The following is a 25,139-nucleotide window of genomic DNA, read 5'->3' on the forward strand; positions in this document are numbered from 1 at the left end:
TTTGGCGTACCGTCGCCAACGTGGATGGAAATTCCAACTGTTTCCCGATCCCTGTTGGCAGTCAGACTCCAGAGAATCTTTCTGCACCGGTTTGGGTCAGATCGGGCAAAAAACCTAGGACTAGTGTGCAAAAGTAGGTTTTTCAGAAAATCCAAAATACCCGAAAATCTCGCCAGCGCGACCACCCAATCCGAGGCATGCATCTTGTTCGGCTCGAGCCAAGGATTCCGGTGATGTAAGACACTTGGGTCTGCGACCGACGGTCGAGGAGTTACGAGCCATTTCGTACTTTTGATCGCTGCAGCGCCACCTTGGGGCCGATCGGGGCGAGCCTTGGTGAGGTTGTAGTACCGGGCCGGTCCTACCATCCCTCAGAGTTTCAAGTCTCTACCACGGACGCTTTGGTCTGCCCGCTCACTTTTAAGGCGGAATGTTGATGATCCAAAATCCCAGGTTGCACTCCAGAGTGTCTTTGCTGTGCACTCTGTTGTGATCCATTTTCGGTGTCAACCAATCTGAGCTGAGCTTGTTTGCCGGCGACCTTAGACCCTCTCGCCGCGGCCCAGGTGGGCGTGGCCTTTGCCGGCTCCCCCGCCTCGGCGTCGCTGCGTCATCGCTTCTCGGCCTTTTGGCTAAGATCAAGTGTAGTATCTGTTCTTATCAGTTTAATATCTGATACGTGCCCTACCCGGGCACCACATATTAAATTGATTTTTGGTCCTGGGAGATGGAATAGGGGCTTGCTCCGTCCACTCCACGCATCGACCCGGTATTGCAGTACTTCTGGGAACGGTGCACCCTCCTAAAGTGTTCAATGAAAGAAATGTAGTGGTCTTGTGTGGCAGACGGTGATAATGGAGCTAGTGTGAGTGGGTGTTGTAGGTGATCATGTGCTATACTAGCCTGGGTAGAATTGTGGTGTAAAAACAAGACAAAAAGGAACCCCTGTTCCTCTGTCGGTTTAACATCTGATCCGTCCACTATTCGGGGACGGCGCATTATGTACATTTATGGCTCATGGAGCCGGATGCGGAGCGTGCAAAAAAAAAAAAAAAAAGCCCCTTTTTTGACTGGCAAACCGCTGGTGAGGATTGGGGAGAGGGACAGGGTGCTTCTGACTGAAGGCCTGGGAATTCATACTTACCTGGCAGGGGAGACACCATGATCAGGAAGGTGGTTCACCCAGGGCGAGGCTCGGCCATTGCACTCTGGGTTGTGCTGACCCCTGCGAATTCCCCAAATGTGGGAATCTCGACTGCATAATTTATGGTAGTGGGGGACTGCGTTCGCGCTCTCCCCTGGACAACACTGGTTAAAAGGGCAGATTGTTAAAGCTCCACTTGAGGTTCTTTTGTTTTGTTTTTTTTCTCCACTTCTTCAATATCCAGAGGCAGTCCAGAGAGTTGAACTGCGGCGGTTGCTCGAGAGATACGAAACAGTCTAGGACCGGTCTGTGTGAGGAGGGTTTTCTTTTTTCTCCTCAATTCTTCAAATAGTCTCCAATATTTGACGGACGACTTAGTTCACAGCAGTTGTCCTGGAGGCAAAGTTGTTCGGAATGAGGAGTTCTATCATGTGGTATGAAAACATTGTGCACGTGTGAAACGTCACGTGATACACAGCCACCCATGTTGTGTTTTTTTCTGTTTACAGCGCCACCAAGTGGCCAGTCGCCGCATTCCTCTTCACGTGACCACGGGCTGAGCCCGTACACAGGTGTACCGAGTTGGGTGCAATTGTCTCATTCCGTTGGAGAGTTATAGCCGTTCAAGTAAAGCCCGCCTCGCCCACCCCCAACGTTTTGGCGTACCGTCGCCAACGTGGATGGAAATTCCAACTGTTTCCCGATCCCTGTTGGCAGTCAGACTCCAGAGAATCTTTCTGCACCGGTTTGGGTCAGATCGGGCAAAAAACCTAGGACTAGTGTGCAAAAGTAGGTTTTTCAGAAAATCCAAAATACCCGAAAATCTCGCCAGCGCGACCACCCAATCCGAGGCATGCATCTTGTTCGGCTCGAGCCAAGGATTCCGGTGATGTAAGACACTTGGGTCTGCGACCGACGGTCGAGGAGTTACGAGCCATTTCGTACTTTTGATCGCTGCAGCGCCACCTTGGGGCCGATCGGGGCGAGCCTTGGTGAGGTTGTAGTACCGGGCCGGTCCTACCATCCCTCAGAGTTTCAAGTCTCTACCACGGACGCTTTGGTCTGCCCGCTCACTTTTAAGGCGGAATGTTGATGATCCAAAATCCCAGGTTGCACTCCAGAGTGTCTTTGCTGTGCACTCTGTTGTGATCCATTTTCGGTGTCAACCAATCTGAGCTGAGCTTGTTTGCCGGCGACCTTAGACCCTCTCGCCGCGGCCCAGGTGGGCGTGGCCTTTGCCGGCTCCCCCGCCTCGGCGTCGCTGCGTCATCGCTTCTCGGCCTTTTGGCTAAGATCAAGTATCTTGTCAGACGGTTGAGACTGCGATCGCCTCTTGGAGGTTCTTGGCTCGAGATCTTCTGGTATCCCGAGCCACACATCTCTTGAGAGGTAGATTGAACCTGCTGATTTTACTCCTGCTCAGTTTTAAGGTAAGACCTTTTTATCTATTTATTTATTTATTTATTTATTGTCTATTTATTTAATATTTATTGGGTTTTTAAAGTTTTAGGCTGTTGGTGCCTCCACCATGTCGGCAGCTCGTGCCGGTGTGCGGAGGCACCACAGCGTGCGGTTTTTATTTAGAGAGGTCGAGGGGAAGCTCCTGGGTATGTCCCGCATGGACTTTTCCAGGAAGCTGATCCAAAAGACCTTACATTTTAAGCCCGAGGACTTGAATTGTTTGATGACTCTGCCCCTGAACAAAGGATTTGATGTTAGCTTTAAGGCTGCTTCCCTGCTAAATGATTTTTGGCAACGGTTTGAAACTGTTAAGGCCCAGTTCTCCATGTTCACTGTGGAGAAACTTTCTGATAACACTCTTAAAACAGTGATTGTCAGGATGTTTAATGAAACAGTGACTGGAGATGATATTTGTGTCTGGCTGGGTAGATTTTGCACTGTTAGAAGTCAGCCTGTCAAAGTGCTAGATGAGGATGGCATTTGGAATTGCTCCTGGCGGATTCCCATTAAACAATGGGAAGACGCTGGGGGCTACCAGGGCCTGAAACATCTGCCTTCTATGATTGTGCTGGGAGAAAACAGAGGCTACATACACTATCAAGGAATGCCTAAGCTGTGTAGAAAATGTGGAAGAGTTGGGCATCTCGCCGAAGCATGCCAAGAACTAGTATGTGGGAAGTGCAAAGAAATTGGTCACAGTTTTGAAAACTGTACCAATGGCAGGCGGTGCAATCTTTGTGGAGAATCATCCCATCTCTACAGAGACTGCCCTAAAAGTTTTGCCAACAAGCTTAAAATGGCCGCCCCGCAAGCACACCAAACAAAGGAACAAAGGGAGGAGGAGGCGGTCCCTGAGGTTTTGGCGGGAATTGCTACTCTCCTGCCAGCCTCAGGGATTGGGGTAGAAGAAGGAAGTGGGGCGGCCACAGGGGCAGAGTCAAACATTCAAACAGCCACCACCACTGTGAAAGATAAGGAAGGAGATGGGATGCAGGAAGAAACAGATTCTTCATTAGAAACGGTTCCGGATGTGGTTTTAGAAACCAGTGGGAGTGAAACTGAGCTTTCACTCCCAAATGCTCAGGTGCAAAAAAGGCCTGCGGGATCTCCTCTGTTTGACACAGAGGAGAAAAAAGCTAGGGCTGCACATCGCTCAGATATTTCCTTTTTGGATGATCTGGAGCGTGTGTGGCCCCTAGAATCCCCAAATGAGGTGTCCTTTTTGCACGTAAAGCTAAGAACATCATCACCAAAAGAGCTGCAAGAGGTTTCCTCTGCAGCCCCGGAGGTGGTAAGCATTTGCCTCCCCGACCCCAGTCCATCTGGGAGGAGGGTAAGGCAATTGCCACAAGAAATCACATGATTTTAATGATTTTATTGTAGTCTTTTATTGTCTTCTATTTTAAATGTCTCATACCTTTTTTACCTTACTGCTCATGACCCTCACAATCTCAACCATCAATGTAAGAAGTGTGAGGTCCACCATACGAGCACAGAGCATTTTATCCTTTTTAAATACTTGTAAATCAGATTTGTTTTTAATACAAGAGTGTGCTTTGCCCTTTTTAAATAGGTACACAAAGATGGAGGAATTATGGCTCCCTGGTCCCTCCATATGGAGCGGATCAAACCAAAACAAAAATGACGGTGTTGCTATTTTAATAAAAAATCCCCATATCTTGGTGAAGGGCAGCACAGTGGTGAGGGAAGGGCGGGCTCTTTTAGCAAATCTGAGTTTTTTAGGTAGAGATTTAAATGTTCTTAATGTGTATGGTTTTACAGGTAAAAGTGAAAGGTATGAGCTTTTAGAAGACTTGCAGTCCCACATGTTAGGTAGGGCTCCCCTAGTGGTGGCAGGGGATTTTAACTGTGTTTTATCAAAAAAAGATAGGAAGAGGGTAGGAGAGGATTTTAAAGTAGATAAGACAACGGTTTTATTGCAGGGCTTAGTGAGAGATTTTAAATTAGTCGACTGTTTTAAAAATGTGCATCAAAGAGAGGAGGGCTACACTTGGTTCAGTAGTGATGGCTCCAGAGCCTCTCGCATCGACTATATTTTTACAAGAGACTGCCCGCCAACCGATGCTACAGTCACCCCCCTTTTCTTTTCTGACCACTTAATGCTGTCTTCCACCCTTTCACTGCCCACAGGTGTGACGGTAGGGGGAGGGCTGTGGAAGCTGAACTGCTCCCTCTTAGAAGATGAGGATGTAGTAAGGGAATATAGGGAGCAGTTCAGCCAATGGCAGACCCTCCAAGACTTTTACGATACACGCGCACAGTGGTGGGAGATGGTAAAGGACCGGACAAGACAGTTTTTTAGGAAAGTAGGAAGGGACAAGAAGAATAGGGAAAAGAGATACATGATGGGGCTGCAAAAAAGACTACAAAGATATTTTAATCTTTTTAATAATGGTTTTGATTTTAATGACGAAATGAAAGAGGTCAAGAAAGAAATGTCAGTTTTATCCAGTTATCAAAGTAAAGGGTTTATTTTAAGAAGTAAAGAGAGAGAGATAGAAGAAGGTGAAAAATGTACTAGGTATTTTTTTTAAAAGATATTAACAAGGGGAGGGGCTATAACTAGTGTAAAAGTAGAAGGGAGGGACGTAAAAACAACAGATGAAATTTTAAAAGGGGTTGAGTATTTTTACCAAGAGTTATACAGTCCAAAAGATGTACATGACACCACTCTAAAGGAAGTTTTAAATTTTTTAGTCAAGGAAGTAAAGAGTCCAAATGAGCTTTTAATACAAGATTTTACCATTTTAGAAACTCAAAAAGCACTGAAAGGTTTTAAGAGGGGTAAATCCCCAGGGGCAGATGGACTCCCCCTGGAGTTTTATCTTACCTTTTGGGACATTTTAGCTCACGAATTACTGACTGTTTTTAAGGACTTTGAGACCCTTGACAGACTTCCGGACAGTTTTAGAATAGGGATAGTTTCTTTACTTTACAAAAAAGGTGACCGGACTGACTTAAAAAATTGGAGACCTATCACTCTTTTAAATTTTGATTGCAAACTTTTTAGTAAAATTTTAGCTACACGTATGTCGACCGTTTTAGAGGACGTAATCCACCCGGATCAAGCTTGCGCTGTGCCCAGAAGAAAGATAACAGACAGCCTAGTTCTGATTAGAGATGCCATCTGTTATGCGAGAGACAGAAACATCCGGCTTGTAGCCCTAAATTTAGATTTTGAAAAAGCCTTTGATCGGGTCTCGCACCAGTACCTCTTTCAGGTACTGCAAAAAATGGGCTTTCCAGAGAGGTTTATAGCTTGGGTGGGGCTGCTGTATGAGGGCTTAAGCAGCAAATTTCTTGTAAATGGGCATCTTTCCAAAGCTGTAAATATCCACAGCGGTGTCCGTCAGGGGTGTCCTTTATCTCCCCTTCTGTATGTGGCTTGTATTGAGCCACTGGCACAGATCTTGAGAAGGGATAAATGGATTAAAGGACTAGACATCCCAGGAACTGGTGGACTGACGGCGACCTGTGTTTTATATATGGATGACGTGACTCTTTTAGCGACTGACCTTTTATCAGTACGAAGAGCAATGGACTTGACTGACTGGTACGGTCGGGCCTCGGGCGCCAAGCTTAACAGGAGTAAGTCCGAGGCCCTGCTCTTCGGGCCGTGGGGCGACATGGACACAGGAGGACTAGATTTGGATTTTAAAGAAAATGATTTGAAAATTTTAGGTGTGAAATTTGACAGGGAGGGTGGAGGACAAGGTAACTGGACTGACATGTTAGGGAAAGTTAGGCAAAGACTGGGCTTTTGGGGACTAAGACAACTGACGCTAGAAGGCAAGATTTTAATTTATAAAGCTGTGATTTTACCACTGATTTTACTTGTCTGTTCTGTTTTTAGTCCCCCAAGACGATTCCTAGCCAAGTTGGAGAGGGCGGTATTTTACTTCCTGTGGGGGTCCAAGTGGGAAAGACTCAAGAGGGAGGTCGTCAAAAAGAAAAAAGAGAATGGCGGGAAAGGCCTCCCAGACCCCCACCTGTTTTTAGGCAGCCGCTTTGCCGCCCTCCACATCCAGTATGCACTGACCCCATCCAGAGAACACAAGACAGCAGCCATGACCCGATTCTGGATGGGGGCATACCTAAGAAGCTTGAAAATTTTACCCATTGATCTTAAAAGTCCAGTGTCTTTTAATTTGTCAAAAGAACACCTTTTTATTAAGACATTTTTAAAGAAATACCTTTTAGAAACAAATGATGCCACTATTTTAACTAACCACAAGTCTCTTGTCTCTCTTGTGCAGGATCGAGAATCGGTGAGTCCAGTTCCAGGCCTCACACTAGGTGAGGTCAAAGACGTTTGGAGGAACGCAGCCCACCCAGCTCTCCAGAACAGGCTCAAGGACTTGTCGTGGATGGTGGCTCATGAGATCCTCCCGGTCAGGGCGGTCATGCACTCCAGAGGCATGGCCAAAAACCCCACCTGCCCACGGTCCGGATGTGGTTCCCCGGAGACCGTCCAACATCTGCTCTGGGAGTGCGGCGCTGCGCGGGACCTGTGGGCCAAGACCGGCCCCCTGTTTTTCCCGTGCCTGCCGGCGGGTCGGGCCCAGGTGGACTACAAGCTCGCCATCCTGGGGGTGGGTCAGGGCTTGAAGGAGTTGACACCACCAACGTTTGCCTCGCTCTGGCTCACCCTCAACCATATAAAGGATGCCATCTGGGCCACCAGAAACCTGCTGGTGGGGAAACGCGTGACGGTCCCCCTCCACGCGTGCGAGCAAAGAATAAGATCAACGCTGCAGGGTGGGCCGCACGTCGTTATTCGGATGGGGGGGCCGGGGTCACACGGAGAGGGTCCCGGCCGCCACCGTACCTGGCTGCCCGTAGATGCACCCTCACCACTCTGGCTACGGGAACAGCGGGCCAGCGGGCCGGAGGAGAGGGGATCTCCGCTGGGCACTGGAAGCGGGGAGTCCGAGGCCTGTTCTGGAGACCTGGAGTGAATGGACATTCTTGATAGGGACTCACCCTCGATCCTGTACAAGAGATGTTTTAAGTGGCATAATTTATTGTTTTATTGTTTTTTATCTGACATGTTTTATTGTTTTATTCCTATTATTTGAACCATTTACCTGTCTTTTAAAACATACATGGACTTTTTACACAACACACAAACACAAGAAACTTTTAACAGTAAATAATGTGTCCCTTTTAATATGTGTAAAAATGTGATCTAAAAGAAAAAATGTACATGCAAATGGAAATAATGGAATGACACTGTGACAATAAAACTTTTCGAAAGAAAAAAATCTGTTCTTATCAGTTTAATATCTGATACGTGCCCTACCCGGGCACCACATATTAAATTGATTTTTGGTCCTGGGAGATGGAATAGGGGCTTGCTCCGTCCACTCCACGCATCGACCCGGTATTGCAGTACTTCTGGGAACGGTGCACCCTCCTAAAGTGTTCAATGAAAGAAATGTAGTGGTCTTGTGTGGCAGACGGTGATAATGGAGCTAGTGTGAGTGGGTGTTGTAGGTGATCATGTGCTATACTAGCCTGGGTAGAATTGTGGTGTAAAAACAAGACAAAAAGGAACCCCTGTTCCTCTGTCGGTTTAACATCTGATCCGTCCACTATTCGGGGACGGCGCATTATGTACATTTATGGCTCATGGAGCCGGATGCGGAGCGTGCAAAAAAAAAAAAAAAAGCCCCTTTTTTGACTGGCAAACCGCTGGTGAGGATTGGGGAGAGGGACAGGGTGCTTCTGACTGAAGGCCTGGGAATTCATACTTACCTGGCAGGGGAGACACCATGATCAGGAAGGTGGTTCACCCAGGGCGAGGCTCGGCCATTGCACTCTGGGTTGTGCTGACCCCTGCGAATTCCCCAAATGTGGGAATCTCGACTGCATAATTTATGGTAGTGGGGGACTGCGTTCGCGCTCTCCCCTGGACAACACTGGTTAAAAGGGCAGATTGTTAAAGCTCCACTTGAGGTTCTTTTGTTTTGTTTTTTTTCTCCACTTCTTCAATATCCAGAGGCAGTCCAGAGAGTTGAACTGCGGCGGTTGCTCGAGAGATACGAAACAGTCTAGGACCGGTCTGTGTGAGGAGGGTTTTCTTTTTTCTCCTCAATTCTTCAAATAGTCTCCAATATTTGACGGACGACTTAGTTCACAGCAGTTGTCCTGGAGGCAAAGTTGTTCGGAATGAGGAGTTCTATCATGTGGTATGAAAACATTGTGCACGTGTGAAACGTCACGTGATACACAGCCACCCATGTTGTGTTTTTTTCTGTTTACAGCGCCACCAAGTGGCCAGTCGCCGCATTCCTCTTCACGTGACCACGGGCTGAGCCCGTACACAGGTGTACCGAGTTGGGTGCAATTGTCTCATTCCGTTGGAGAGTTATAGCCGTTCAAGTAAAGCCCGCCTCGCCCACCCCCAACGTTTTGGCGTACCGTCGCCAACGTGGATGGAAATTCCAACTGTTTCCCGATCCCTGTTGGCAGTCAGACTCCAGAGAATCTTTCTGCACCGGTTTGGGTCAGATCGGGCAAAAAACCTAGGACTAGTGTGCAAAAGTAGGTTTTTCAGAAAATCCAAAATACCCGAAAATCTCGCCAGCGCGACCACCCAATCCGAGGCATGCATCTTGTTCGGCTCGAGCCAAGGATTCCGGTGATGTAAGACACTTGGGTCTGCGACCGACGGTCGAGGAGTTACGAGCCATTTCGTACTTTTGATCGCTGCAGCGCCACCTTGGGGCCGATCGGGGCGAGCCTTGGTGAGGTTGTAGTACCGGGCCGGTCCTACCATCCCTCAGAGTTTCAAGTCTCTACCACGGACGCTTTGGTCTGCCCGCTCACTTTTAAGGCGGAATGTTGATGATCCAAAATCCCAGGTTGCACTCCAGAGTGTCTTTGCTGTGCACTCTGTTGTGATCCATTTTCGGTGTCAACCAATCTGAGCTGAGCTTGTTTGCCGGCGACCTTAGACCCTCTCGCCGCGGCCCAGGTGGGCGTGGCCTTTGCCGGCTCCCCCGCCTCGGCGTCGCTGCGTCATCGCTTCTCGGCCTTTTGGCTAAGATCAAGTGTAGTATCTGTTCTTATCAGTTTAATATCTGATACGTGCCCTACCCGGGCACCACATATTAAATTGATTTTTGGTCCTGGGAGATGGAATAGGGGCTTGCTCCGTCCACTCCACGCATCGACCCGGTATTGCAGTACTTCTGGGAACGGTGCACCCTCCTAAAGTGTTCAATGAAAGAAATGTAGTGGTCTTGTGTGGCAGACGGTGATAATGGAGCTAGTGTGAGTGGGTGTTGTAGGTGATCATGTGCTATACTAGCCTGGGTAGAATTGTGGTGTAAAAACAAGACAAAAAGGAACCCCTGTTCCTCTGTCGGTTTAACATCTGATCCGTCCACTATTCGGGGACGGCGCATTATGTACATTTATGGCTCATGGAGCCGGATGCGGAGCGTGCAAAAAAAAAAAAAAAAGCCCCTTTTTTGACTGGCAAACCGCTGGTGAGGATTGGGGAGAGGGACAGGGTGCTTCTGACTGAAGGCCTGGGAATTCATACTTACCTGGCAGGGGAGACACCATGATCAGGAAGGTGGTTCACCCAGGGCGAGGCTCGGCCATTGCACTCTGGGTTGTGCTGACCCCTGCGAATTCCCCAAATGTGGGAATCTCGACTGCATAATTTATGGTAGTGGGGGACTGCGTTCGCGCTCTCCCCTGGACAACACTGGTTAAAAGGGCAGATTGTTAAAGCTCCACTTGAGGTTCTTTTGTTTTGTTTTTTTTCTCCACTTCTTCAATATCCAGAGGCAGTCCAGAGAGTTGAACTGCGGCGGTTGCTCGAGAGATACGAAACAGTCTAGGACCGGTCTGTGTGAGGAGGGTTTTCTTTTTTCTCCTCAATTCTTCAAATAGTCTCCAATATTTGACGGACGACTTAGTTCACAGCAGTTGTCCTGGAGGCAAAGTTGTTCGGAATGAGGAGTTCTATCATGTGGTATGAAAACATTGTGCACGTGTGAAACGTCACGTGATACACAGCCACCCATGTTGTGTTTTTTTCTGTTTACAGCGCCACCAAGTGGCCAGTCGCCGCATTCCTCTTCACGTGACCACGGGCTGAGCCCGTACACAGGTGTACCGAGTTGGGTGCAATTGTCTCATTCCGTTGGAGAGTTATAGCCGTTCAAGTAAAGCCCGCCTCGCCCACCCCCAACGTTTTGGCGTACCGTCGCCAACGTGGATGGAAATTCCAACTGTTTCCCGATCCCTGTTGGCAGTCAGACTCCAGAGAATCTTTCTGCACCGGTTTGGGTCAGATCGGGCAAAAAACCTAGGACTAGTGTGCAAAAGTAGGTTTTTCAGAAAATCCAAAATACCCGAAAATCTCGCCAGCGCGACCACCCAATCCGAGGCATGCATCTTGTTCGGCTCGAGCCAAGGATTCCGGTGATGTAAGACACTTGGGTCTGCGACCGACGGTCGAGGAGTTACGAGCCATTTCGTACTTTTGATCGCTGCAGCGCCACCTTGGGGCCGATCGGGGCGAGCCTTGGTGAGGTTGTAGTACCGGGCCGGTCCTACCATCCCTCAGAGTTTCAAGTCTCTACCACGGACGCTTTGGTCTGCCCGCTCACTTTTAAGGCGGAATGTTGATGATCCAAAATCCCAGGTTGCACTCCAGAGTGTCTTTGCTGTGCACTCTGTTGTGATCCATTTTCGGTGTCAACCAATCTGAGCTGAGCTTGTTTGCCGGCGACCTTAGACCCTCTCGCCGCGGCCCAGGTGGGCGTGGCCTTTGCCGGCTCCCCCGCCTCGGCGTCGCTGCGTCATCGCTTCTCGGCCTTTTGGCTAAGATCAAGTGTAGTATCTGTTCTTATCAGTTTAATATCTGATACGTGCCCTACCCGGGCACCACATATTAAATTGATTTTTGGTCCTGGGAGATGGAATAGGGGCTTGCTCCGTCCACTCCACGCATCGACCCGGTATTGCAGTACTTCTGGGAACGGTGCACCCTCCTAAAGTGTTCAATGAAAGAAATGTAGTGGTCTTGTGTGGCAGACGGTGGTAATGGAGCTAGTGTGAGTGGGTGTTGTAGGTGATCATGTGCTATACTAGCCTGGGTAGAATTGTGGTGTAAAAACAAGACAAAAAGGAACCCCTGTTCCTCTGTCGGTTTAACATCTGATCCGTCCACTATTCGGGGACGGCGCATTATGTACATTTATGGCTCATGGAGCCGGATGCGGAGCGTGCAAAAAAAAAAAAAAAAGCCCCTTTTTTGACTGGCAAACCGCTGGTGAGGATTGGGGAGAGGGACAGGGTGCTTCTGACTGAAGGCCTGGGAATTCATACTTACCTGGCAGGGGAGACACCATGATCAGGAAGGTGGTTCACCCAGGGCGAGGCTCGGCCATTGCACTCTGGGTTGTGCTGACCCCTGCGAATTCCCCAAATGTGGGAATCTCGACTGCATAATTTATGGTAGTGGGGGACTGCGTTCGCGCTCTCCCCTGGACAACACTGGTTAAAAGGGCAGATTGTTAAAGCTCCACTTGAGGTTCTTTTGTTTTGTTTTTTTTCTCCACTTCTTCAATATCCAGAGGCAGTCCAGAGAGTTGAACTGCGGCGGTTGCTCGAGAGATACGAAACAGTCTAGGACCGGTCTGTGTGAGGAGGGTTTTCTTTTTTCTCCTCAATTCTTCAAATAGTCTCCAATATTTGACGGACGACTTAGTTCACAGCAGTTGTCCTGGAGGCAAAGTTGTTCGGAATGAGGAGTTCTATCATGTGGTATGAAAACATTGTGCACGTGTGAAACGTCACGTGATACACAGCCACCCATGTTGTGTTTTTTTCTGTTTACAGCGCCACCAAGTGGCCAGTCGCCGCATTCCTCTTCACGTGACCACGGGCTGAGCCCGTACACAGGTGTACCGAGTTGGGTGCAATTGTCTCATTCCGTTGGAGAGTTATAGCCGTTCAAGTAAAGCCCGCCTCGCCCACCCCCAACGTTTTGGCGTACCGTCGCCAACGTGGATGGAAATTCCAACTGTTTCCCGATCCCTGTTGGCAGTCAGACTCCAGAGAATCTTTCTGCACCGGTTTGGGTCAGATCGGGCAAAAAACCTAGGACTAGTGTGCAAAAGTAGGTTTTTCAGAAAATCCAAAATACCCGAAAATCTCGCCAGCGCGACCACCCAATCCGAGGCATGCATCTTGTTCGGCTCGAGCCAAGGATTCCGGTGATGTAAGACACTTGGGTCTGCGACCGACGGTCGAGGAGTTACGAGCCATTTCGTACTTTTGATCGCTGCAGCGCCACCTTGGGGCCGATCGGGGCGAGCCTTGGTGAGGTTGTAGTACCGGGCCGGTCCTACCATCCCTCAGAGTTTCAAGTCTCTACCACGGACGCTTTGGTCTGCCCGCTCACTTTTAAGGCGGAATGTTGATGATCCAAAATCCCAGGTTGCACTCCAGAGTGTCTTTGCTGTGCACTCTGTTGTGATCCATTTTCGGTGTCAACCAATCTGAGCTGAGCTTGTTTGCCGGCGACCTTAGACCCTCTCGCCGCGGCCCAGGTGGGCGTGGCCTTTGCCGGCTCCCCCGCCTCGGCGTCGCTGCGTCATCGCTTCTCGGCCTTTTGGCTAAGATCAAGTGTAGTATCTGTTCTTATCAGTTTAATATCTGATACGTGCCCTACCCGGGCACCACATATTAAATTGATTTTTGGTCCTGGGAGATGGAATAGGGGCTTGCTCCGTCCACTCCACGCATCGACCCGGTATTGCAGTACTTCTGGGAACGGTGCACCCTCCTAAAGTGTTCAATGAAAGAAATGTAGTGGTCTTGTGTGGCAGACGGTGATAATGGAGCTAGTGTGAGTGGGTGTTGTAGGTGATCATGTGCTATACTAGCCTGGGTAGAATTGTGGTGTAAAAACAAGACAAAAAGGAACCCCTGTTCCTCTGTCGGTTTAACATCTGATCCGTCCACTATTCGGGGACGGCGCATTATGTACATTTATGGCTCATGGAGCCGGATGCGGAGCGTGCAAAAAAAAAAAAAAAAGCCCCTTTTTTGACTGGCAAACCGCTGGTGAGGATTGGGGAGAGGGACAGGGTGCTTCTGACTGAAGGCCTGGGAATTCATACTTACCTGGCAGGGGAGACACCATGATCAGGAAGGTGGTTCACCCAGGGCGAGGCTCGGCCATTGCACTCTGGGTTGTGCTGACCCCTGCGAATTCCCCAAATGTGGGAATCTCGACTGCATAATTTATGGTAGTGGGGGACTGCGTTCGCGCTCTCCCCTGGACAACACTGGTTAAAAGGGCAGATTGTTAAAGCTCCACTTGAGGTTCTTTTGTTTTGTTTTTTTTCTCCACTTCTTCAATATCCAGAGGCAGTCCAGAGAGTTGAACTGCGGCGGTTGCTCGAGAGATACGAAACAGTCTAGGACCGGTCTGTGTGAGGAGGGTTTTCTTTTTTCTCCTCAATTCTTCAAATAGTCTCCAATATTTGACGGACGACTTAGTTCACAGCAGTTGTCCTGGAGGCAAAGTTGTTCGGAATGAGGAGTTCTATCATGTGGTATGAAAACATTGTGCACGTGTGAAACGTCACGTGATACACAGCCACCCATGTTGTGTTTTTTTCTGTTTACAGCGCCACCAAGTGGCCAGTCGCCGCATTCCTCTTCACGTGACCACGGGCTGAGCCCGTACACAGGTGTACCGAGTTGGGTGCAATTGTCTCATTCCGTTGGAGAGTTATAGCCGTTCAAGTAAAGCCCGCCTCGCCCACCCCCAACGTTTTGGCGTACCGTCGCCAACGTGGATGGAAATTCCAACTGTTTCCCGATCCCTGTTGGCAGTCAGACTCCAGAGAATCTTTCTGCACCGGTTTGGGTCAGATCGGGCAAAAAACCTAGGACTAGTGTGCAAAAGTAGGTTTTTCAGAAAATCCAAAATACCCGAAAATCTCGCCAGCGCGACCACCCAATCCGAGGCATGCATCTTGTTCGGCTCGAGCCAAGGATTCCGGTGATGTAAGACACTTGGGTCTGCGACCGACGGTCGAGGAGTTACGAGCCATTTCGTACTTTTGATCGCTGCAGCGCCACCTTGGGGCCGATCGGGGCGAGCCTTGGTGAGGTTGTAGTACCGGGCCGGTCCTACCATCCCTCAGAGTTTCAAGTCTCTACCACGGACGCTTTGGTCTGCCCGCTCACTTTTAAGGCGGAATGTTGATGATCCAAAATCCCAGGTTGCACTCCAGAGTGTCTTTGCTGTGCACTCTGTTGTGATCCATTTTCGGTGTCAACCAATCTGAGCTGAGCTTGTTTGCCGGCGACCTTAGACCCTCTCGCCGCGGCCCAGGTGGGCGTGGCCTTTGCCGGCTCCCCCGCCTCGGCGTCGCTGCGTCATCGCTTCTCGGCCTTTTGGCTAAGATCAAGTGTAGTATCTGTTCTTATCAGTTTAATATCTGATACGTGCCCTACCCGGGCACCACATATTAAATTGATTTTTGGTCCTGGGAGATGGAATAGGGGCTTGCTCCGTCCACTCCACGCATCGACCCGGTATTGCAGTACTTCTGGGAACGGTGCACCCTCCTAAAGTGTTCAATGAAAGAAATGTAGTGGTCTTGTGTGGCAGACGGTGGTAATGGAGCTAGTGTGAGTGGGTGTTGTAGGTGATCATGTGCTATACTAGCCTGGGTAGAATTGTGGTGTAAAAACAAGACAAAAAGGAACCCCTGTTCCTCTGTCGGTTTAACATCTGATCCGTCCACTATTCGGGGACGGCGCATTATGTACATTTATGGCTCATGGAGCCGGATGCGGAGCGTGCAAAAAAAAAAAAAAAAGCCCCTTTTTTGACTGGCAAACCGCTGGTGAGGATTGGGGAGAGGGACAGGGTGCTTCTGACTGAAGGCCTGGGAATTCATACTTACCTGGCAGGGGAGACACCATGATCAGGAAGGTGGTTCACCCAGGGCGAGGCTCGGCCATTGCACTCTGGGTTGTGCTGACCCCTGCGAATTCCCCAAATGTGGGAATCTCGACTGCATAATTTATGGTAGTGGGGGACTGCGTTCGCGCTCTCCCCTGGACAACACTGGTTAAAAGGGCAGATTGTTAAAGCTCCACTTGAGGTTCTTTTGTTTTGTTTTTTTTCTCCACTTCTTCAATATCCAGAGGCAGTCCAGAGAGTTGAACTGCGGCGGTTGCTCGAGAGATACGAAACAGTCTAGGACCGGTCTGTGTGAGGAGGGTTTTCTTTTTTCTCCTCAATTCTTCAAATAGTCTCCAATATTTGACGGACGACTTAGTTCACAGCAGTTGTCCTGGAGGCAAAGTTGTTCGGAATGAGGAGTTCTATCATGTGGTATGAAAACATTGTGCACGTGTGAAACGTCACGTGATACACAGCCACCCATGTTGTGTTTTTTTCTGTTTACAGCGCCACCAAGTGGCCAGTCGCCGCATTCCTCTTCACGTGACCACGGGCTGAGCCCGTACACAGGTGTACCGAGTTGGGTGCAATTGTCTCATTCCGTTGGAGAGTTATAGCCGTTCAAGTAAAGCCCGCCTCGCCCACCCCCAACGTTTTGGCGTACCGTCGCCAACGTGGATGGAAATTCCAACTGTTTCCCGATCCCTGTTGGCAGTCAGACTCCAGAGAATCTTTCTGCACCGGTTTGGGTCAGATCGGGCAAAAAACCTAGGACTAGTGTGCAAAAGTAGGTTTTTCAGAAAATCCAAAATACCCGAAAATCTCGCCAGCGCGACCACCCAATCCGAGGCATGCATCTTGTTCGGCTCGAGCCAAGGATTCCGGTGATGTAAGACACTTGGGTCTGCGACCGACGGTCGAGGAGTTACGAGCCATTTCGTACTTTTGATCGCTGCAGCGCCACCTTGGGGCCGATCGGGGCGAGCCTTGGTGAGGTTGTAGTACCGGGCCGGTCCTACCATCCCTCAGAGTTTCAAGTCTCTACCACGGACGCTTTGGTCTGCCCGCTCACTTTTAAGGCGGAATGTTGATGATCCAAAATCCCAGGTTGCACTCCAGAGTGTCTTTGCTGTGCACTCTGTTGTGATCCATTTTCGGTGTCAACCAATCTGAGCTGAGCTTGTTTGCCGGCGACCTTAGACCCTCTCGCCGCGGCCCAGGTGGGCGTGGCCTTTGCCGGCTCCCCCGCCTCGGCGTCGCTGCGTCATCGCTTCTCGGCCTTTTGGCTAAGATCTAGTGGTCTGGTCGGACGTCTGAGACAGCGATCGCCTCTTGTTGGACTTGGTCTCGTGTGTTGCTTGTCACACGGGACATACACCCTTCAGGAGGTACATTGACAAGCGGCTTTTAATTGACGACTCGTTCTACGAGGAATCTTCTGGTTTTAAGGTAAGCAGGTTTTAATTTATTTATTGTATATTTATTGTTGGATTTTAGCCGCAGCAGGCTAGTGGTGCCTCCAACATGTCGGCTGCTCGTGCCGGCATGAGGAGGCACCACAGCGTGCGTTTTAAATTTAAGACAAAGGAGGATGGCACTCTCCAGGCGATGTCCAGGTTGGACTTTTCCAGGAAGTGCATCCAACAGACTCTCGGTTTTAAGGCTATTGATATTAATTGCTTGTTGACTCTGCCCCTGAATCATGGCTTTGACGTTAGTTTTGCTTCTGCTTCCTTGCTAAGTACTTTTTGGGCTCGGTATGAATTGTGTAAAGCCAATTTCTCCATGTTCACTGTGGAAAAACTGACTGATAATTCGCTGAAAGTGGTGATTGTCAGGATGTTTAATGAAACAGTTAGTGGAGAAGACATTGCTGTATGGTTGGCAAGATATTGCTCTATTCGTGGTCAACCAGTCAAGGTTTTAGATGAAGACGGTATCTGGAGCTGTGCGTGGAGAGTGCCCATTAAACAATGGGCAGATCCCAACAGCTACCATGGCCTGAGTCAAATTCCTTCTATGATTGTGTTGGGAGAGAATAGAGGTTACATCCATTATCAAGGGATGCCCAAGCTATGCCGCAAGTGTGGCCAACTTGGGCATCTCGCCGAGGCGTGCCAAGAAGTAGTGTGTAGGAAGTGCAGAGAAATTGGACACACTTTTGAAGAGTGCAAAAATGGCAGAAAGTGCAACCTCTGTGGAGAATCATCCCATCTCTACAGAGACTGCCCCCAAAGTTTTGCCAACAAGCTAAAAAACAACAAAATGGCCGCCCCACCCAAAGAGCAAACGATAAAGGAGGCGGGCCCTGAGGTTTTGGCGGGAAATTCAAATCCTCAGCCAGCCTCAGGGATTGGACTGGAAGAAGGAAGTGGGGCGGCCACAGGGGCGGAGTCAACTCGAACAGCTGGTCAGGGGGAGGAAGCCAATCCTCAAAATGATAATGGTAAAGAAGAGGTGGACGACAAAGAGGAGGAAACGGCTTCCTCCCTTGTCACCGTGTCTGAGGCTAGTGGGTCAACTAGTGGGAGTGAGACAGATTCTTCTCTTCCCAATGCTCAAGTGCAGAAAAGAACTGCGAGATCTCCTCTGGTCCAAACAGAGGAGAAAAAGCTGCGGGTAGCGCACCGGCTAGATAGTTCCCCCATGGAAGATCTAGACCGTGTGTGGCCCACAGACTCTCCTAATGAAGTATCTTTTCTGCATTTTAAGCTAAGAACATCGACGCCAAAGGCTTCACAAGAGGTTCTCTCTGTGAGCCCTGAGACGTCAAGCACTTTCCTCCCTGATCCCAGGCTTTCTGGGGAAAAGGGACGGCAAGTGCAACAAGAAATAACCTGATTTTAATTAAATCTCTGTAGTCCTTTTGTTGCTTTTAAATGTCTCATACCCTTTTAACCATACTGCTCATGGCTCTCACTATCTCCACCATCAATGTGAGAAGTGTGAGGAGCAATATACGAGCACAGAGTGTCCTATCCTTTTTAAAAACTTTTAAGTCAGATGTGTTTTTATTGCAAGAATGTGGTCTGCCTTTTTTATCCAATTACAGAAAGTGGGAGGAGATTTGGACCCCAGGAGTTTCCGTTTGGAGTGGGTCCAATTTTAATAAAAATGACGGTGTCGCCATTTTAATACAAAACCCCAATATCTTGGTGAAGGGCAGCACTGTGGTGAGGGACGGGCGGGCAATTTTAGCTAATCTGACTTTTTTAGGTAAGGATTTTAACATCTTAAATGTGTATGGTTTTACAGACAAAAACAATAGGTATGAGCTTTTAGAAGACCTGCAGCCCCACATGTTAGGTAGGGCTCCCCTAGTGGTAGCAGGGGATTTTAATTGCGTTTTAACCAAGAAAGACAGGAAGAGGACAGAAGATTTTAAAGTTGACAAAACGTCGGTTTTATTGCAGGATTTAGTTAGAGATTTTAAATTAGTGGACTGTTTTAAAGCAATGCATCAGAGAGAGGAGGGCTTCACCTGGTTCAGTGGTGACGGCACCAGAGCCTCTCGCATTGACTACGTTTTTACACGGGACTGCCTGCCAACCGATGCAACATTAACCCCCCTCTTCTTTTCAGATCACACAATGCTGTCATGCACCCTTTCACTCCCCACTGGTGTGACTGCAGGGGGAGGGCTGTGGAAGCTGAACTGCTCCCTTTTGGAAGATAAAGATGTAGTCAGTGAGTACAGGGAGCAGTTCAGCCAATGGCAGACCCTCCAAGACTTCTACGACTCACGTGCACAGTGGTGGGAGATGGTAAAAGAACGGACGAGACAGTTTTTTAGAAAGATAGGAAAAATCAAAAAGAATAGATTAAATCGACGCAAAATGGGGCTGCAAAAACGACTACAGAGATATTTTAACCTTTTAAACGATGGGATCGATTTTAGTGAAGAAATCAAAGAAATAAAGCAAGAAATGTCAGTTTTATCCGAAATTCAAAGCAAAGGTGTCATTTTAAGGAGCAGGGAGAAGGAGATTGAGGAAGGTGAAAGGTGCACGAGGTATTTCTTTAAAAAAATTATTTCACGGGGTGGGGCAATCACAGCTTTAAAAAGTGGAGGGAGGGAGGTTTATACCACAAAAGAAATTTTAAAGGAAACTGAAGTATTTTATGAAAACCTATACAGCACCAAAGAAGTCCACAATGACACGTTACAGGAGGTTTTAGAGTTTTTAGAAAAGAAAGTCGATGGCGAAGGTACAATTTTATCTCAAGATTTCAACATTTTAGAAATTCACAAAGCACTCAAAAGTTTTAAACGAGGAAAGTCCCCCGGCACCGATGGACTTCCTCTGGAGTTTTATTTGACTTTTTGGGATATTTTAGCTTTCGACTTACTGACTGTTTTTAAAGAATTTGAGACTCTTGAAAGACTTCCTGACAGCTTTAGAATAGGGATAGTTTCACTCTTACATAAGAAAGGGGACAAGACTGACTTACGGAACTGGCGACCCATCACTCTTTTAAATGTCGACTGTAAACTTTTTAGCAAAATTTTAGCCACACGCATGTCGACAGTTTTGGAGGACGTAATCCACCCGGATCAAGCATGCGCTGTGCCAGGAAGGAAGATCACGGACAGCCTGGTGCTGATCAGAGACGCCATCTGTTATGCGAGAGACAGAAACCTTCGGCTAGTAGTCCTAAATTTAGACTTTGAAAAAGCATTCGACCGTATCTTGCACCAGTTCCTTTTTAAGGTACTGGGTAAAATGGGGTTTCCAGGGCGGTTCATAGCCTGGGTGGGACTGCTGTACAACAGCCTGGTCAGCAGAATTGTAGTTAATGGACATTTATCCAAAGCTGTTAATATCTACAGCGGCGTCCGTCAGGGGTGTCCCTTATCTCCCCTTCTGTATGTGGCTTGTATAGAGCCACTGGCACAAATCTTGAGAAGGGACAAATGGATTAAAGGACTAGGCATTCCAGGGACTAGTGGACTGACGGCAACCTGCGTTTTATACATGGACGACGTGACCCTTTTAGCAACGGACGTTTTATCGGTACGAAGAGCAATGGACTTGACTGACTGGTACGGTCGGGCCTCAGGCGCCAAGCTCAATAGGAGCAAGTCTGAGGCCCAGCTCTTCGGGCCGTGGGGGAACATTGACAAAGGTGGACTAGATTTGGTTTTTAAAGATAATAATTTGAAAATTCTAGGTGTTAAATTTGACAGGGAGGGTGGAGGACAGGGTAACTGGACTGACATGTTAGGGAAAGTTAGGCAAAGACTGGGCTTTTGGGGACTAAGAAACCTGACGATTGAAGGCAAGATTTTAATTTTTAAAGCTGTGATTTTACCACTGATTTTACTTGTCTGTTCTGTTTTTAGTCCCCCACAAAGCTTCCTGATCTACCTGGAGAGGGCAGTGTTTTATTTCCTGTGGGGGTCCAAGTGGGAGCGACTCAAAAGAGAAATAGTGAAGAAAAGGAAGGAGAATGGCGGAAAAGGGCTCCCAGACCCCCACCTGTTTTTAGGCAGCCGCTTCACTGCCCTCCACATTAAATACGCCCTGACCCCATCCAGAGAACACAAGACAGCAGCCATGACCCGATTCTGGATGGGGTCATACTTAAGATCTTTGAAAATTTTACCCGTTGATCTTAAATGTCCAGTGTCTTTTAATCTGTCAAAAGAACATCTTTTTATTAAGAATTTTTTAAAGAAATACCTTTTAGAAACGAATGATGCCACTGTTTTAACTAACCACAAGTCTCTTGTCTCTCTTGTGCAGGATCGAGAATCGGTGAGTCCAGTTCCAGGCCTCACACTAGGTGAGGCCAAAGACGTTTGGAGGAACGCAGCCCACCCAGCTCTCCAGAACAGGCTTAAGGACTTGTCGTGGATGGTGGCCCATGAGATCCTCCCGGTCAGGGCGGTTATGCACTCCAGAGGCATGGCCAAAAAACCCACCTGCCCACGGTCCGGATGTGGTTCCCCGGAGACCGTCTACCATCTGCTCTGGGAGTGCGGTGCTGCGCGGGACCTGTGGGCCAAGACCAGCCCCCTGGTTTTCCCGTGCCTGCCGGCGGGTCGGGCCCAGGTGGGATACAGGCTCGCCATCCTGGGGGTGGGTCAGGGCTTGAAGGAGCTAACATCACAGCAATTTACCTCGCTCTGGCTCACCCTCAACCATATCAAGGATGCCATCTGGGCCACCAGAAACCTGCTGGTGGGGAAACGCGTTACGGTGCCCCTCCACGCGTGCGAGCAATTAGTTAGATCTGCGCTGCAGGAGGCGCAGGACGTCGTTATTCGGATGGGGGGGCTGGGGTCACACCAAAGAGGTCCCGGCCACCCCCGACCCTGGCCGCCCGTAGATGCACCCTCACCACACCGGCTACGGGAACAGCGGGCCAGCGGGCCGGAGGAGAGGGGATCTCCGCTGGGCGCTGGAAGCGAGGAGTCCGGGGCCTGTTCTGGAGACCTGGAGTGAATGGACACTCTTGATAGGGACTCACCCTCGATCCTGTACAAGAGATGTTTTATTTGGCATATTTTATTGTTTTATTGTTTTATTGTTTTACATTTGCATTCCTGTTTTATTTTAATCCATTTTACCTTTCCTTTAAAACAACACACAACACACATGGACTTTTGCACAACACACCCACATAACTGTTTTTTTTACTGTAAATTATGTCCTTTTTGTTGTTTTAAAATATATGCAAAATGTGATTTATAAAGAAAAAAATGGATACTGAAAGAATGGAATGACACTGTGACAATAAAACTTTTTCGAAAGAAAAAATCTGTTCTTATCAGTTTAATATCTGATACGTGCCCTACCCGGGCACCACATATTAAATTGATTTTTGGTCCTGGGAGATGGAATAGGGGCTTGCTCCGTCCACTCCACGCATCGACCCGGTATTGCAGTACTTCTGGGAACGGTGCACCCTCCTAAAGTGTTCAATGAAAGAGTTGTAGTGGTCTTGTGTGGCAGAAGGTGATAATGGAGCTAGTGTGAGTGGGTGTTGTAGGTGATCATGTGCTATACTAGCCTGGGTAGAATTGTGGTGTAAAAACAAGACAAAAATGAACCCCTGTTCCTCTGTCAGTTTAACATCTGATCCATCCACTATTCGGGGACGGCGCATTATGTACATTTATGGCTCATGGAGCCGGATGCGGAGCGTGCAAAAAAAAAAAAAGCCCCTTTTTTGACTGGCAAACCGCTGGTGAGGATTGGGGAGAGGGACAGGGTGCTTCTGACTGAAGGCCTGGGAATTCATACTTACCTGGCAGGGGAGACACCATGATCAGGAAGGTGGTTCACCCAGGGCGAGGCTCGGCCATTGCACTCTGGGTTGTGCTGACCCCTGCGAATTCCCCAAATGTGGGAATCTCGACTGCATAATTTATGGTAGTGGGGGACTGCGTTCGCGCTCTCCCCTGGACAACACTGGTTAAAAGGGCAGATTGTTAAAGCTCCACTTGAGGTTCTTTTTTTTTTTTTTTTTTTTTTCTCCACTTCTTCAATATCCAGAGGCAGTCCAGAGAGTTGAACTGCGGCGGTTGCTCGAGAGATACGAAACAGTCTAGGACCGGTCTGTGTGAGGAGGGTTTTCTTTTTTCTCCTCAATTCTTCAAATAGTCTCCAATATTTGACGGACGACTTAGTTCACAGCAGTTGTCCTGGAGGCAAAGTTGTTCGGAATGAGGAGTTCTATCATGTGGTATGAAAACATTGTGCGCGTGTGAAACGTCACGTGATATACAGCCACCCATGTTGTGTTTTTTTCTGTTTACAGCGCCACCAAGTGGCCAGTCGCCGCATTCCTCTTCACGTGACCACGGGCTGAGCCCGTACACAGGTGTACCGAGTTGGGTGCAATTGTCTCATTCCGTTGGAGAGTTATAGCCGTTTAAGTAAAGCCCGCCTCGCCCACCCCCAACGTTTTGGCGTACCGTCGCCAACGTGGATGGAAATTCCAACTGTTTCCCGATCCCTGTTGGCAGTCGGACTCCAGAGAATCTTTCTGCACCGGTTTGGGTCAGATCGGGCAAAAAACCTAGGACTAGTGTGCAAAAGTAGGTTTTTCAGAAAATCCAAAATACCCGAAAATCTCGCCAGCGCGACCACCCAATCCGAGGCATGCATCTTGTTCGGCTCGAGCCAAGGATTCCGGTGATGTAAGACACTTGGGTCTGCGACCGACGGTCGAGGAGTTACGAGCCATTTCGTACTTTTGATCGCTGCAGCGCCACCTTGGGGCCGATCGGGGCGAGCCTTGGTGAGGTTGTAGTACCGGGCCGGTCCTACCATCCCTCAGAGTTTCAAGTCTCTACCACGGACGCTTTGGTCCGCCCGCTCACTTTTAAGGCGGAATGTTGATGATCCAAAATCCCAGGTTGCACTCCAGAGTGTCGTGCTGTGCACTCTGTTGTGATCCATTTTCGGTGTCAACCAATCTGAGCTGAGCTTGTTTGCCGGCGACCTTAGACCCTCTCGCCGCGGCCCAGGTGGGCGTGGCCTTTGCCGGCTCCCCCGCCTCGGCGTCGCTGCGTCATCGCTTCTCGGCCTTTTGGCTAAGATCAAGTGTAGTATCTGTTCTTATCAGTTTAATATCTGATACGTGCCCTACCCGGGCACCACATATTAAATTGATTTTTGGTCCTGGGAGATGGAATAGGGGCTTGCTCCGTCCACTCCACGCATCGACCCGGTATTGCAGTACTTCTGGGAACGGTGCACCCTCCTAAAGTGTTCAATGAAAGAGTTGTAGTGGTCTTGTGTGGCAGAAGGTGATAATGGAGCTAGTGTGAGTGGGTGTTGTAGGTGATCATGTGCTATACTAGCCTGGGTAGAATTGTGGTGTAAAAACAAGACAAAAATGAACCCCTGTTCCTCTGTCAGTTTAACATCTGATCCATCCACTATTCGGGGACGGCGCATTATGTACATTTATGGCTCATGGAGCCGGATGCGGAGCGTGCAAAAAAAAAAAAAGCCCCTTTTTTGACTGGCAAACCGCTGGTGAGGATTGGGGAGAGGGACAGGGTGCTTCTGACTGAAGGCCTGGGAATTCATACTTACCTGGCAGGGGAGACACCATGATCAGGAAGGTGGTTCACCCAGGGCGAGGCTCGGCCATTGCACTCTGGGTTGTGCTGACCCCTGCGAATTCCCCAAATGTGGGAATCTCGACTGCATAATTTATGGTAGTGGGGGACTGCGTTCGCGCTCTCCCCTGGACAACACTGGTTAAAAGGGCAGATTGTTAAAGCTCCACTTGAGGTTCTTTTTTTTTTTTTTTTTTTCTCCACTTCTTCAATATCCAGAGGCAGTCCAGAGAGTTGAACTGCGGCGGTTGCTCGAGAGATACGAAACAGTCTAGGACCGGTCTGTGTGAGGAGGGTTTTCTTTTTTCTCCTCAATTCTTCAAATAGTCTCCAATATTTGACGGACGACTTAGTTCACAGCAGTTGTCCTGGAGGCAAAGTTGTTCGGAATGAGGAGTTCTATCATGTGGTATGAAAACATTGTGCGCGTGTGAAACGTCACGTGATATACAGCCACCCATGTTGTGTTTTTTTCTGTT

General features: G+C 48.8%; 14 non-coding genes and 2 pseudogenes across 14 annotated transcripts; all 16 read left to right on the top strand.

Moving 5' to 3' along the window:
- Window positions 1-612: 612 nt before the first annotated feature.
- LOC148996440 (U2 spliceosomal RNA) lies at window positions 613-803 on the top strand. The gene has a single exon (XR_016148464.1). It is a non-coding gene; the product is annotated as a U2 spliceosomal RNA (small nuclear RNA).
- A 333-nt stretch (window positions 804-1,136) lies between these two features.
- On the top strand, window positions 1,137-1,301 carry LOC148996441 (U1 spliceosomal RNA). The gene has a single exon (XR_016150313.1). It is a non-coding gene; the product is annotated as a U1 spliceosomal RNA (small nuclear RNA).
- A 6,567-nt stretch (window positions 1,302-7,868) lies between these two features.
- On the top strand, window positions 7,869-8,043 carry LOC148996442 (U2 spliceosomal RNA; annotated as a pseudogene).
- Window positions 8,044-8,375: 332 nt separating this feature from the next.
- Window positions 8,376-8,540, top strand: LOC148996443 (U1 spliceosomal RNA). The gene has a single exon (XR_016150314.1). It is a non-coding gene; the product is annotated as a U1 spliceosomal RNA (small nuclear RNA).
- Window positions 8,541-9,651: 1,111 nt separating this feature from the next.
- Window positions 9,652-9,842, top strand: LOC148996444 (U2 spliceosomal RNA). The gene has a single exon (XR_016148466.1). It is a non-coding gene; the product is annotated as a U2 spliceosomal RNA (small nuclear RNA).
- A 332-nt stretch (window positions 9,843-10,174) lies between these two features.
- LOC148996445 (U1 spliceosomal RNA) lies at window positions 10,175-10,339 on the top strand. Its single transcript, XR_016150315.1, has one exon. It is a non-coding gene; the product is annotated as a U1 spliceosomal RNA (small nuclear RNA).
- A 1,111-nt stretch (window positions 10,340-11,450) lies between these two features.
- LOC148996446 (U2 spliceosomal RNA) lies at window positions 11,451-11,641 on the top strand. The gene has a single exon (XR_016148467.1). It is a non-coding gene; the product is annotated as a U2 spliceosomal RNA (small nuclear RNA).
- A 332-nt stretch (window positions 11,642-11,973) lies between these two features.
- LOC148996447 (U1 spliceosomal RNA) lies at window positions 11,974-12,138 on the top strand. The gene has a single exon (XR_016150316.1). It is a non-coding gene; the product is annotated as a U1 spliceosomal RNA (small nuclear RNA).
- Window positions 12,139-13,249: 1,111 nt separating this feature from the next.
- Window positions 13,250-13,440, top strand: LOC148996448 (U2 spliceosomal RNA). The gene has a single exon (XR_016148470.1). It is a non-coding gene; the product is annotated as a U2 spliceosomal RNA (small nuclear RNA).
- Window positions 13,441-13,772: 332 nt separating this feature from the next.
- On the top strand, window positions 13,773-13,937 carry LOC148996449 (U1 spliceosomal RNA). The gene has a single exon (XR_016150317.1). It is a non-coding gene; the product is annotated as a U1 spliceosomal RNA (small nuclear RNA).
- A 1,111-nt stretch (window positions 13,938-15,048) lies between these two features.
- LOC148996450 (U2 spliceosomal RNA) lies at window positions 15,049-15,239 on the top strand. The gene has a single exon (XR_016148471.1). It is a non-coding gene; the product is annotated as a U2 spliceosomal RNA (small nuclear RNA).
- A 332-nt stretch (window positions 15,240-15,571) lies between these two features.
- On the top strand, window positions 15,572-15,736 carry LOC148996451 (U1 spliceosomal RNA). Its single transcript, XR_016150318.1, has one exon. It is a non-coding gene; the product is annotated as a U1 spliceosomal RNA (small nuclear RNA).
- A 6,587-nt stretch (window positions 15,737-22,323) lies between these two features.
- On the top strand, window positions 22,324-22,498 carry LOC148996452 (U2 spliceosomal RNA; annotated as a pseudogene).
- A 329-nt stretch (window positions 22,499-22,827) lies between these two features.
- On the top strand, window positions 22,828-22,992 carry LOC148996453 (U1 spliceosomal RNA). The gene has a single exon (XR_016150320.1). It is a non-coding gene; the product is annotated as a U1 spliceosomal RNA (small nuclear RNA).
- A 1,114-nt stretch (window positions 22,993-24,106) lies between these two features.
- LOC148996454 (U2 spliceosomal RNA) lies at window positions 24,107-24,297 on the top strand. The gene has a single exon (XR_016148474.1). It is a non-coding gene; the product is annotated as a U2 spliceosomal RNA (small nuclear RNA).
- A 329-nt stretch (window positions 24,298-24,626) lies between these two features.
- Window positions 24,627-24,791, top strand: LOC148996455 (U1 spliceosomal RNA). The gene has a single exon (XR_016150321.1). It is a non-coding gene; the product is annotated as a U1 spliceosomal RNA (small nuclear RNA).
- The last annotated feature ends 348 nt before the right edge of the window (window positions 24,792-25,139 follow it).

The sequence above is a fragment of the Pimephales promelas genome, chromosome 2 (assembly GCF_988280905.1).
Source record: "Pimephales promelas chromosome 2, fPimPro1.hap1.1, whole genome shotgun sequence".
Taxonomy (NCBI): domain Eukaryota; kingdom Metazoa; phylum Chordata; class Actinopteri; order Cypriniformes; family Leuciscidae; genus Pimephales; species Pimephales promelas.